The sequence below is a fragment of the Crassostrea angulata genome, chromosome 3, assembly GCF_025612915.1.
Source record: "Crassostrea angulata isolate pt1a10 chromosome 3, ASM2561291v2, whole genome shotgun sequence".
Classification (NCBI taxonomy): Eukaryota; Metazoa; Mollusca; class Bivalvia; order Ostreida; family Ostreidae; genus Magallana; species Magallana angulata.
Window position 1 is genome coordinate 26,143,474 of NC_069113.1, and position 13,839 is coordinate 26,157,312.

Consider the following 13,839-nt stretch of genomic DNA (forward strand, 5'->3'; position numbering starts at 1 on the left):
ATTCGATATTTTTACTATATTATGGAATTAGGCTCAAACAAAGTTGGACTTTAAGCAAAACATGGGAAATTCGGACTAAATTCTCAGATTTTGTTTTTCACTGAAATAGTTTTGGTAGTACTGTAATATTCAAAGTTAAGATTTTATTTGTTAGTCAACATAATTTTGCATATGTTCTGTTGGTTTTATCTTACTTTTTCGTTTAGGTATATGTATTCGAATGGCACGCACTACAAAAAAATTGAAAAATGCTTATAAACGATAAAAGACACCATATCTCAAAAATTTGATCATTGACCTCATATAACTTTTATGCCTGCAGAGTATGGTCAATATACCTTGTTTAATGCTATACATGTTTAAGTATTATCATTATTCAGTTTTTTGTAAAAATGAATCAAAAAAGGGTAGGAATTTGAAAACTGATAGAGGAAATTCGGACTGGAATATTAATAAAAATTGTGAATGAAAACGTAATGTTTTGTGTCTGTTTAGTGTCACTGCCATGTATAAACTGTATTTCATTTTTTAAAAAGTTTAGCAATTTTCACAATTAAGAAAATTTCAATCATAGTGTGAAGTTTTCAAAGACTTTTCTTAAATTTTCAAAAAGTATTTAATGGCCATGGCCAATATCTCAAAAAGAAGGTCATTGACCTACTTTTTTGAAAGTGATAAATAGGACTAACGTGATTAGTCTTTAACACACAATAGATGGTTTTTCATTACTATCAGTGGAATTTTTTTTTCATTCGGAGAAAACGTATACCTTAAGCAGAACATTTTTTAAAATTCTATTATTTTCATAGCTTGTCAAGTTGGTAATTTGTTAAGAGGGACTGATGAAGAAGCATTTATCTTATAATCATTTTTCTTAAAAATCGAGAATAATTTGTTAAGCATTATTGAAGAAAAGATAATTAATGCAACCCAACCGTCTATAATTAAATGATATTTAGATGTTAAAATTCAAAATAGCTTTTGAGATATATATTTAGAAATATTACAAAAATATTTTTAGAACTATATTGAGACGTTAAAAAATCAAATTCAAGTCAGAAGCCAATATCAATACATACCCAATAGTCTTTGATGTATGCGTTTTGCATATATCGAGCTCTTTCGAATAGTTCTTCTTCTAATAACATATTAATGTTTAAATCATTTATTATGAAAACATTACTTTTTAAATTTTTTGAAAACTATCTCAGTCTGGATCCATATCTCATTTTATCCATAATCGGTCAGAAGATATACTCATTACTATTAACGCGATCGTGTCTAATTTTTTGATGTATATTAAGTAAACAGTCATAAATATTTAATGTATATTTATACCCCCACTCCGAAGGAAGAGAGGGGGTGTACTGTTTCTCTAGTGTTTCTGTCTATGTGGCTGTCTGTCTGTCCGTAACAAATATTCGTCAAAGATTTGTTAGGAAATATCATTCGCAGCTGATTGAAATTTTAACACACTATTTGTTTAGGTATTCCAAATAGTGGGATCAATTTATCAACAAATCAGACGTCAACTTCTTGTTAAATGTCGACCTTGTTTATTTTTAGTCCAATTTCTGAGCAAATATAAATTGCAGCTGCTTGAAGTTTAAACACACTTCTTTTGTTTAGGCATACCATATCGTGTGACTGTCTTTGGGAGTTGATTTTAATCAACTCTCCTATGCAGTTACTCAGACAAACCGAAAGTGAAACAGTGTTTGGACCTCAGCACAAATCATTGCTACTGACAAGACTATGTTCTTGAAAATAATTGATAAATTCGATGTAATGTATGCTAAAGCATTGTTTTTCAGGGAAACTTATTTATAAATACCTTGAAAATAGTCAGATTTTAAATGGTACGAACAATTTAAATATTTTTTTTAGTCGTATGCATTCCTACGCCAAAGTTCAATATAGTCTCGTTCAACTCGACGCTAGACTGTCTCCGTAAATCCTTGTCGGAAATTACGGTGTCACCCGAGCGTTTGGTTGAACGAGACTAGAGTTCAATATTGCTTGGATTCAAACAATTTTTGAGAAATATTTCTATTACTGATACGTAGTTTGATTGAATTAATTTTATCTTTAAATATATTTAACATGATTCATATGGGGTTTTCTCGACATTCTTGTCCAAAGTCCAAAAATTCATATTTTAAAACTGTGCGAAATTCAAATTAGAAACTATATATAGACATGTACTTGTCATGCAAAATAATTGATTTTAAAAAAAATGAACATCGACAAAATCAACTCCCGTCAGTTCTTCAGTACTTTGATAAAACTTATCAGACGTCAACTTCCTATTAAATGAAGACTTTGCTTATTACATGTAATCAGAGCGGGGGTAATTAGTGAGCATTGGTTCACAGATATCATGTTTATAAACAATTCCATTTTTTTTTTAAATTTCATATATTAATTTTATTATGCAAATGCAACACTTTTATCCGACAATCTGGATGTAGTTTGAAACTATTACCACAAAAAAGCAATCTAAAATAGACTTATATCTTATATTTCATAATATTCGTAATATTCGTAATATTTTATATTTTTTACAGGTTCCTACATGGAGAAAAGGTTGGAATGAATCCATTGCCAGACAATTGTGTGAAGAGAACATAAACAACGACCCTGTAAAACTGGAGTGTGAAAAACACATTGATATCCGAAATATGATCAACGAATCTATTTCGTCTTGTATCTTAGATATACGGGTATCCATTAAAAATGTCCGATTGTCCTTTAAAAAATGAAATCTCAGGAAAAATATTAATGTAAACTATTGAATAAAACATTTTCTGAACCGAGTGAATTTCAAAACAGCATAATTAACATGTGTTAAGGTTTTTATTATAGGACTCGGCATCTACAGACTGGATTGCTGGAACAGTTGATGCTATCAAAAGTTACTGCCTAACACGTATATCTATGTATGAAAAGTTTTACATTACAAACTCAAATGAGGAAAAGCCTGTCGTCAAAATATTTAAGTCTGTTACTTGCGTCAACAACTGTAGCACCCATGGAATATGTACCGATGATGGTAAGTGACACCTTATACAAGTAAATCGTTGCATTAAAACCGTTATATACGTTCTTCGTCATCATGAATACGAAAAACAGATAAAACATCATTTAGTTCATTTCTGCAGCTAAACATATAGTACCTGAAACTTTGCCTGGAAAACACTTCTTTGTCAGATAGGATAGATATGATTTTACGGGTTTTTTTTAAGAAGTTCATATCAAAAAGAAGATTGAACGTCACGGAATTCTAATGCAGACATAAGGGGGAATACTGCATACAAAGAAATAATCGCCCTAAAGTCTGGGCGAATTTGGGCAATGTAATAATAAACACAATTAAACACAACTGTGTATGGGCATATTCAAGATGGGGCGAGACTGTTTGCAAGTGTAGAAGGGCGACCATTAAACGGGGCAAAAATAACCATGTAATGCAGTATACTCTGAGTGTAAATATCAAAAAATAATATTCATTTTTTTTAAAGTTTTTATTATATTGGTCTGTATGTTTATGCTCTATAATCGGCGTTTTGATGATTTATTCAATTTTAACCTATAAAAAATTTCAACTTATAACATTGCAAAAATTATCATGCTTATATAAGTACCAGTGTTTGGAGGCCAAAATCTAAATATACATTTAAACTTCGGTATCTCGAACTTGGCAGGACTGAGGAAAAACTTCGAGATATCAAAAGGCTCGAGATATCGATGTTGATGAAAGTTGGTCTATAATGTTTCTAGACATGCGTATGCGTATTATGTTTCTATACATGCGTAAACACACATCAATATAGTCATTTCTGTTATCGTAATTCAAAGTGTATAATAAAACACTAAAATATTTTATAATTTTTTTTAATCTATATCTAAAATAAAAATATAAAACATCATATGTTCGTAAATTATCTTGTGAATCAATACTTTAAAAATCAAAGTACTGAAAGTACTGAAAAGCGCTAAGCTTTCCTTAATCAGTGGCATCGGAAGCAAATTGAAAGTAGGGGGGCTAGACTAATCCTCAGAAATCATGACAAGCAAAAAAACAAAAACAATCCGGGGGGAAGGGGGTGGGGGTGTAGTATACCTATGCCTCCAGCTTCTCAATATTTCAAGGTAAATTTAGGAACAAGGAAAGGAACAATTATGTTTGCTGCGAGAAAAAGTGGGGGGGGGGGGGGCGCTGAACCCTCTATGATGCTATGTGCTTAATGGTTAGGTCTAACTTTGCAACGCCTATGTTAATAAATTGAATATTTATCATTTAAATTATGCTTAAAATTTGTAACTTTGATTGCAATATAGAGACACATTATATAGCAAATCATCTTTTAAAAACAGTTTTCAAAAAATTGGCAAATAAAATAAGACAATGTACAAATTTGGTATCAAGTCTTTGACTATCACTGCTTCATTTCTCCTGTGCCAGTGCTTTTCAAAAATAAAATAATACAGAATATTTTACAGGCAATTTTTTACCTTGATTATCTGGCCTTTCACTGACAAAATGCTCCTCAGCGGTTCATATTTAACTTCAGCCAATTTCTTCTCTGGGGAAGGGGGCAAGATGAGTTGAATTGCATTTTCAATGATCGAATGAGGGATTTCCAAATTGGGTCTCCCCATAATGGTGGTCTTAGAGGACATTGCTATTTTCCCTCCTTTCAGAATAAAGTTCCTGATCATTAATGTCTTTCCCTCAACTATTTTGGGTTGCTTGGACTTGTCCGTTAGCGTCGCCAACATTGGTCCCGATTGATCTGCGATACTGAAGTTGAGTAACTCTGCCTGTTGCCCGTTGGCATCTGTAAATTTTGCAACATGCCCCTTTTTAACAACCTTAACAGTAATACTCTCGATGTATGGGGTTGGCCTGGTGCTGTTGGCACCCTTTAGCTCCGAAAGGCTTTTCTGAGCCATTCTGAAAAAAAAATTTAAATATCTAAATGTAGAATTTTGAAGAGTTCCCTATATCAACATTTGATAGACAATTTCTGTTTACATGCATTCTTATCTAAAAATAATAAAGAAAAAAGAAAAAAACAATTATACTTGACTGGTTGACTGTAATTATATTGACAAAATTATAAAAATCTTCTCTTTCTTGGAAGCAGGCATAATGATATTAATTACTGAAGTCATTTTTTGACTCTATTTTATTACAAGTCTATTTGGGTACGTCAGATTGGTTACATGTTGACTGTAATTCAAATTCTCTAACATAGTTGTAAAACAGTCACAATTATCGATATGACATGTCATTGTTTTCAGTATTCCTGATCGATCATTTTAGAAACCAGCCTGACATGGCCATGTGACATGATTTTTCTCAAATTCTATATCTGATTGTTTACAATGCTTTTAATATAAGTAATGCATTTCAATGATCAACAAAAATTTGAGTGTCATGCAGTTGTAGAATTATTCATACATATTTATATTTATACATCGAATAACCGAAATATAAATTAGTAATTTTTTTATTAACAATACATATAACAATTAATGATGAATTTTACTCGCATGCTTTTATATATCAGAGAGTTCAATTACATGCATGCTCATCTCATAATTTTCCAACTATCTAATCATTTTCCGTCTTGCAATTAGGCCTATACAAATTATTCACAATGATTAAGACATTAATTTAATATATTTGTGATGAAATTTTTTTAAAATAAGGATTAGGTGTCATTTCTGTAGATTGAAGTGTCATTCCGGTAATTCTAGGCGTCATTTCGGTAAATACTGTCATTTTGGTAATTCGGCTTACCCAAGATACATAACTCCGCAACTCGTCTTACTATACAGTATGCATATATAGCTTTTTAAAATTGAAGAGAAGTAATCTAAATTTTGATCAAAATCTTTATCATGCTCCTTAAACGTTAACAAATAATATAGAAATCTAAATAAATGACGTTCAAATCCCATAGGCCTATGGAGTACTGTTGTTGACAAAAGTGATCGCGGTGGATATTGTACAATCTTACGATTTTTAAATGTTCCGCCATAACGTCGTATATTCGTGTAGTATTTACCTTTTCTCGGTCTACTGCCCACTTCTCCGCCTTCTTCAATACAATTCGTTGTTTACAGCCAACTTGTCCAGCCCACAATATTATCTTCTCGTCTGATGGAAAGTAAATAATGTATTCCTCCGCATAAAAATGAGTATGTTATAAACAGCTTTAACAGTGACAATTTTATGTACAGAAGATTGTCAATTTTCATACTTTATACTTTCATTAAAATGAGGCAAATTTTTAGTTACAATAATTTTGTTTTACTGATATAGCTTTATTTTTTAAGAGAACTATATCTCGCCCCTGCAAAAGTAAAAATAAACCCCATATATTTCTTTCATAACTTAACCTGGTTCCCGTCCGTGTTGAACGCCACATAAGCATATATAATGACTAGTCCTCTGTTTCTATCTCAAGTCATTCGGATAACGCTCGCCCTTTTCCTTAACCGATAGAAGACCGCTATTTGCGGTGACGGAAATGGCCGAACTGTTACGATTGTATCTCTAGTCAAAATTGTTGACGCCAGTAGGTGGCGGTATATCGGAAACGCGAAAACGAAACTGAAAGTAAGTTTAGAAATCTGATGACAGAAAAGCGCTACAGCTATGCTTAGCGCTTTAAAAAGGCTAGAGATCGACTTTATTTATACGTTTCTTGACTTCTGATATAGCCTGGAATTTTATTCTAATGGTCTGAACTGAACTTTGAGTTAGGCACCATTGCCAGATAATCTAACTATCCCCCGGCTTGAGACTGGGTCCTTCGGTAGATTGATAATCAGATATGATCTGCACTGAAAATTTACTCTCTGGAACAGATTAAAATACCTCAAAAAGTATTTACTTTAATAATTTCTTGATTATTTTTTTCACTTTGATGTGTTAAGTGTGTTTACGAAACTATCTTCACAAGCTATGTTTAATTATCGTATCATCGGAAGTCACTATATAAGCATCGTCGATAATCTTGCTTGCGTAATTACAGAGAAAGTGGTTTAACAGCTTGGGGCTGTGAAAATCACAGGTAACCTCAGTAATATCACGTGCTATACTAAAGGATATGTTCAATAGACCGGAAAATCGGCGTAATAGAGCGACACTGCACCGACGGAGTGAAATTATTTAGGCGCTTAATTGACTTGATTTCAAGATAACGCATGTCTTTGGGTGATTGGGGCCGTAAATTTACTTCGAAATAAGCGGTTTATTCGAGATTTCCGGGTTCGACATACCGTTTTTTTAAAATCACTTATATAGGTAAATTGGTCGGGACCACAGACCTACCTCGAGATATCCGTGGTATTTGAGATATCGGTGTTTGAGATACCGAAGTTTAACTGTATTTTTTTCTCAGTGCTAATTGATTCCAGGAATATTGTACTCGAAATTAAAATACTACTTTTTATCTATTAAAATACATGATTATACAGTGCACTGTATAACACTTTCACACTTTTTAAAAAAAATTTTGACTGTGCGATAGGTATTCATTAGTCATGTAAAAGAAAAAAATTAATAAAAGAAGTCATTCTTCTCTTCGTCTCACAGAATACTAGAAATAGTAAATATTTACTTATGATATGGACTCCTTACTAATAGTGCAAATATGTGTTTAAATTCTATTTTAATGCACCTTAAGTATAGATGTACAATACTATGCATTTTCAGGAAAGTGTTTGTGTGATGCTGGGTTTATCGATGGGGACTGTTCTCACCCAATTAACACACCTCCAGAAAACGTCGTCCTTCCTGAAGAGGGATTATGTCGACAATCAATACGAGCATGTGCCAAGACAAATATTGTTGGAAGCTTTCTGTCAGGAACGACTATTTATGTTAAACTCAAGATATACAAGGTATTTTAGTGTTTTAATGCTCAGCAAAGTTTTCAAGTAATGTAGACAAGAAGGTTGTGAATATATCTAATGATTAAACTCTTTTAAAAATGCAATTCACTTCATGAAAGGTAATGGCACTAAATAGACACAAAGCATTAAGTTTTCATTCACAATTTCAAAAAAAAAAATATTCCAGTCCGAATTTCCTCTTTCAGATTTTAAATCCCTACCCATTTTGATTCAATTTTACAAAAAATTGAATGGTGATAATACTAAGATTTTTATAGCATGAAATTAAGTATATTGACCTTACTCTACTGGCATAAATGTGGTCAATGATGAAAATTTTAGATATGGTGTCTTATCGTTTTAAAGCATTTTTCAATATTTTTGCAGTGTGGTCCATATGATTATCAAAATGAAAAAATGAGATAAAACCAACATAAAATATGCAAAATTATGCTGACTAACAAATAAAACTAACTACCAAAAGTATTTCATTAAAAAAATAATTAAAAAATTTGGCACGAATTTCCTCATGCTTTGCTATAAGTCCAATTTTGTTTATTCTTATTCCATAATATAGTTAAAACATCGAATGTTATGTCAATAATAATTCATTAATACTTTTTGTGTTGAGAAAAAGTTTTACTCTTGACATTATACTTTAATAACAATCCGAATTTGAGAACTCAAACCTTGAGTAAATAACGTCCTTTAGGTAACCTTATAATTAGCTAAAGGCTAAAATGGGCTTTTCAAACTTCCTAGGAAACCCCAAATTAATTAAACCAATGCCAGCTGTGCTAAAATATTTTATTTTCACAGAAAACTTAATTAAGTTTCCAGTTTATTTAAAGTAAAATCGGATCCCCTTCCGATTCAAGATTGGAGATTGATTTAAAGAAATTATTCTAAAAATACCAAAATTACCAATAATACAAACTCCTAATCACCATATACTTAGAAAATGTTAACAAGATAAATATAATAATAACTAGATTCTTGTTGCTATAGCGACAAAAAGGTCCTCCGTTCCTCATGTATTAATCTGTTCAAAAAGTCCATTTCTCTTGTAAACAGAAAATGGATACAATATATACTGTTAAGAAATTAACAAGAAATAACAAAACAAAAAGACAAAATGTCAATTTTTTAGTCCTTTCTGAGACAACCGGAAGTTACGTCGGATCATACAGAACATAGTAAACATATCTTCATACATTGTTTTGTCTTTCCTCATAGTTTGGATGTTCAAGTTTTTTTAGTTATAATATCTCGTTGAGAAAAGGTTTTTGTCTCGGGACCGGACACGAACAAACGGAAGTGATTTAAGAAATTGAAAGTAGATATTTTAGTACATTTACCTACGGCATGTTATTGTTCATCAAATTGAGTAAAATGTGAAAAAAAAATTTCTATTGCTCGAACGCTTCCAGTGAGAACCGGAAGTGACGTACGATCAAATGAAACCCGTTAAACACATGTTCAATCAAATGTCCAGTATCCATATAAGGTTTGTGTCTTGATCTCTCACAGTTTCTGAGATCTTGTTGGTACTTTGTTTTTAAAAAAGAAGGCTACCTGAGAAATTTGAGATGTCTCACCGGAAGTAGAATTTTTTTACAGTGTAGATGACCTTTTGTATTTTTGTAGCTAAAATGTTACTTCCATGCTAAATAACCAAAATATGTTTTATCCATAATTGATAATTTTCAAAATAGACCATTACTGCATATAGCATTATTTCTCACTCATGAAATAATTAACCTCTATACGCTCAAAATTGAACCACCTGAGCCCTTCATCTTTGTACAGCAAAACATCACATAACAAATAGGTATGTTGCACTCTGCCACTTTTGTGACTTTAAAGTTAACCAAATTTGGTTTGAAATAATCAGGAAAATGACAATAGATGATTATATAACAATAATTAATAAGTTCATAAAATTATGAATATTTAATTCTTTACCCATAATATTTTACAACTAAAATAATCCATAACTCCCATTACTGATGTAATCAATGATGTGATTGATTAGATAATTTATGACAAACATAATCCTTGTGGTCTGAAAGCGCCATGCTTAATAAAGAAAAAAGAAAATACACAAGAATTTTTCGTTTTTATAAACATGTTCATAAAAAAGGAAGGTGGAGGGGTGGAGGTGGTTTATAGATCGCTTTGAAAATTTTCAATGCTTAGCTATCGGCGTCCTGAGAGAAGTGAGAACCCACGCTATTAAAATGACGCTCCCAAGATTTTACCGCGGAATAAATTCATTGGTTACCTCCGGCGACGTTGATTTTGTGTCCATATATGAAGATGCTGAATAACTTTTACAATACCGCAGGAAAGATAACTCTCGCGAACTTAACAGAAATCATCAATATGCATAAAATATTTTAAGAAATCTTAAAAATCATTTATCCATAATTGATAATTTTCAAAATAGACCATTACTGCATATAGCATTATTTCTCACTCATGAAATAATTAACCTCTATACGCTCAAAATTGAACCACCTGAGCCCTTCATCTTTGTACAGCAAAACATCACATAACAAATAGGTATGTTGCACTCTGCCACTTTTGTGACTTTATTGTTAACCAAATTTGGTTTGAAATAATCAGGAAAATGACAATAGATGATTATATAACAATAATTAATAAGTTCATAAAATTATGAATATTTAATTCTTTACCCATAATATTTTACAACTAAAATAATCCATAACTCCCATTACTGATGTAATCAATGATGTGATTGATTAGATAATTTATGACAAACATAATCCTTGTGGTCTGAAAGCGCCATGTACTTGATTAATTCTAATTAAATCAAGTTCAGACCCCAAGGAGGGAGGGAGAAAATTTTAAGTGGCAAAGTGCATTCCTATACCTTTAAAATGGACTAATATTTGCCAGGATATACATATGCCTTACAAACTTTAGTCCCATCAACATGCAAACACATACAAATACTATTCATGCATGGGTAAGGATATACATATGCCCCACCCAAAAAGATGTACAATGTAACCTAATACTTGTAATATATAGTAATCATAGGTAGGAACATACATATGTCTAACCCATTCAAAGCTTTGAATGAAAATAACAACTTATATTTCAAATTATTTTAACGCATTATAAGTTATCAAGAAATATACATATGTTCCTGAATAACCGTGTATATCCATAAGTTCACAGTCAGTCTTTGCTCTCTCTATACTAGATTAACTGGTCTAATATAACTTTTGAATGCATCTGATTTCCATCGACCTAACAGTCTAACTTCCATGCTAAATAACCAAAATATGTTTTAAAAATGAAAATTGGGTGTACTTCCTGTGACGACCGGAAGTTACGCCGGATAAAACAAAATAGTGTTAACACATGTACATACATAGGTCTATCTACCCACAAAGTTTGGTTGTTTTTGAGATCTCATCAAAATACTGTTTTTTGTCTCGGAACAGGAAACGGACAAACGGAAGTGCTCAATGTAAATTGTATTAAATATTTCTTGTATACTTACCTTTTGTACATTATTGTTCATCGAGCTAACTACAAATATCAAAGGAAAAAATGTTAAACTGATAAACAGCTCGATTTGTTTGAACTCTTCCTGTGTGGACCGGAAGTGGCGGATGACAAAATGAAACCGGTTAAACACATCTACAGTCAAATGTCTATCATCTATGAAAGTTTTGTGCTTTGATCACTTATAATTTCTGAGATTTCGTGGGTACAAAATGTGTTTTTAAAAAGTTACCTGAGATGATTGAGATATCTCAACGGAAGTAGATTTTTTTTGTTGATAGAACATTGCATCGATAACGTATGTATAGATTTATACTTACATATCTATTCAAGGAATTCAATTTTATTAAAGGAATTTAATGTGTAAAAATAATTATTTTTGAAGTGCTTCCGGTGAGGACTGGAAGTTATGACGAACAAAACAAAAGTTTAAATACCTCTACATACACAGGTCTGTCATCCCACAAAGTTTCGATGTTCAAGTATTTTGAGATCTCGAGGGAACAAGGTTTTTTGACGCGGGACAGGAAACGGACGACCGGAAATAAATTTTTAAAAATAAGAAAAACGCCTCGAGATATTATCATTCTCTATCAGTCCTGAAAATTTCAGGAAAATCTATTAAGCCATCTCTGAGAAATTCTTTCGACAAAAAAGGGGGGAAAATAATAAGAAAGAAAAAACAAAGAAAGAAAAAACACTACAATCACTATAAGGTCTTCCGTTGTAAACGGAAGGCCTTGATAAATAGGCAAACCTTTCCATTTCTAAAAAAGAACAGAAGGCTAAGGCTTTAGTTTAGAAAAATAAAAGAAAATGAAAACATTTAACAACGTGCTATGTAGGATTTGCATTTTTGTTTATATCATGACCCCTGAAAGGTAGAGTAAGAGAAGAGAGGAATTACTAATCAATCAGCTGGTAGTTGATTTGGAGATCGAAAAAGACACAAACTATTTAGATGACAACATTTTAAATAAAAGCTAAAAATCCGTGTTGAATTTTTAATGTTGTTAAAAATTGACACCTCCTAAACTAGCATGGATTATTCCATTTAATATGAGGATCAATAGATTTTTCTTCAATTTAAAAATTAACCTCAAATGCAAAAAATTCTAATGAAAGGAAAAGATCCTATAATTTGTAAAACAGTTGTTTGTACTAAATTTGTACTTAATCAATCTAGTTCAAATTAAGGAAATTCAAATATAATCAACAAAGAGATTGAGAATAAAAATTTGGTTCAAACTTTACCTGATGACATACCTTTAAAAAGTCTCTGTAAAACGGCTATCTAACATATTGATCTCAAAGAAAGCAGGTATGAAAAACAATGAAAAAAAATATTTCTTGTATGTTTATATCAATGTCAATATAATACATAAAATAATTTGTATTTGGCAACCAGGAAAATCGGTAATGCTTTCAATGTATACATTCAGATTTCAATGCTGGGTAAGGGTATCGTTACAAACATAGTAAAGACAACAGCAAAGTACAGAGCACCTAATTTAATAACTGTTGAACTCAACTCCTCTTCAAGAAATAGGAAGCGATCCATATCGTCAGAGTATGGGCTGGGATTTGACATCAGTCTATCATATGACAACACTAACTTTGGAGAGGACCTGACGTTCATAATTTTTGATGACTCGTGCTACAGCTGTAATTCAACGACTGTCTCATGTACAATGCTGGTAATCAGAATATAATAATTTATTTGTTGATATCACAGACTAAGTTAAAATAAAATTGTTGTCACAAGGTTGTGTTTGAATTACAGTAATCGTGGAATTTTTTACATGTTTTCAGAATTCTTGTTTAAACATTCCGATTGAAACTTCTACAAGGTCTTCTGAATTATCGCCATCATTCTCTCAAGGTAGGTATTCAATAAACAATATTCCAACAGACGCAATCGTTTCATTTGTTTAAAATTACACCCAAAATTCAATCTTCTTTTTTTCATAACATGAAATATTGAAAACGGAGGCCAGACGTTTGTTAATCACGTCAAACTTTGGTGTAGACTTTTGAGACGTGTTATATATATATATATATATATATATATATATATATATATATATATATATATATATATATATATATATATATAGAAAATAACAACACTAATCGCAAAACGTAAGCGCTTTCATTTCTTCCTCAGACGTTTCACTATACATTTAAAAACAAGTGACGTTAAAATCAATGACGTTATACAAAGGTTTAAATTTAGGTTTGTAAACAACGTATAAACACCCCAGGATATCGACAGATACCGTTAAGTAAGCATTTGGATATTTGCAGCAATAAACAGTTTAAAATATTTCCGTTTTACAAACTGTTGAGTGACAGTAATGTTCAAAGAAGAGAAAAAGTCCTTGGTAT

The 13,839-nt window shown here is 31.5% G+C and overlaps 1 protein-coding gene and 1 pseudogene across 1 annotated transcript in view; one reads left to right on the forward strand and one right to left on the reverse strand.

Moving 5' to 3' along the window:
- The window catches only part of LOC128175125 (proline-rich protein PRCC-like), a 134,599-nt gene that overhangs the window by 62,997 nt on the left and 57,763 nt on the right, over positions 1 to 13,839 (reverse strand). The gene's annotated exons all lie outside the window — the stretch shown is intronic.
- LOC128175124 (von Willebrand factor D and EGF domain-containing protein-like) overlaps positions 1 to 13,839 on the forward strand; it is a 75,443-nt pseudogene that overhangs the window by 50,600 nt on the left and 11,004 nt on the right.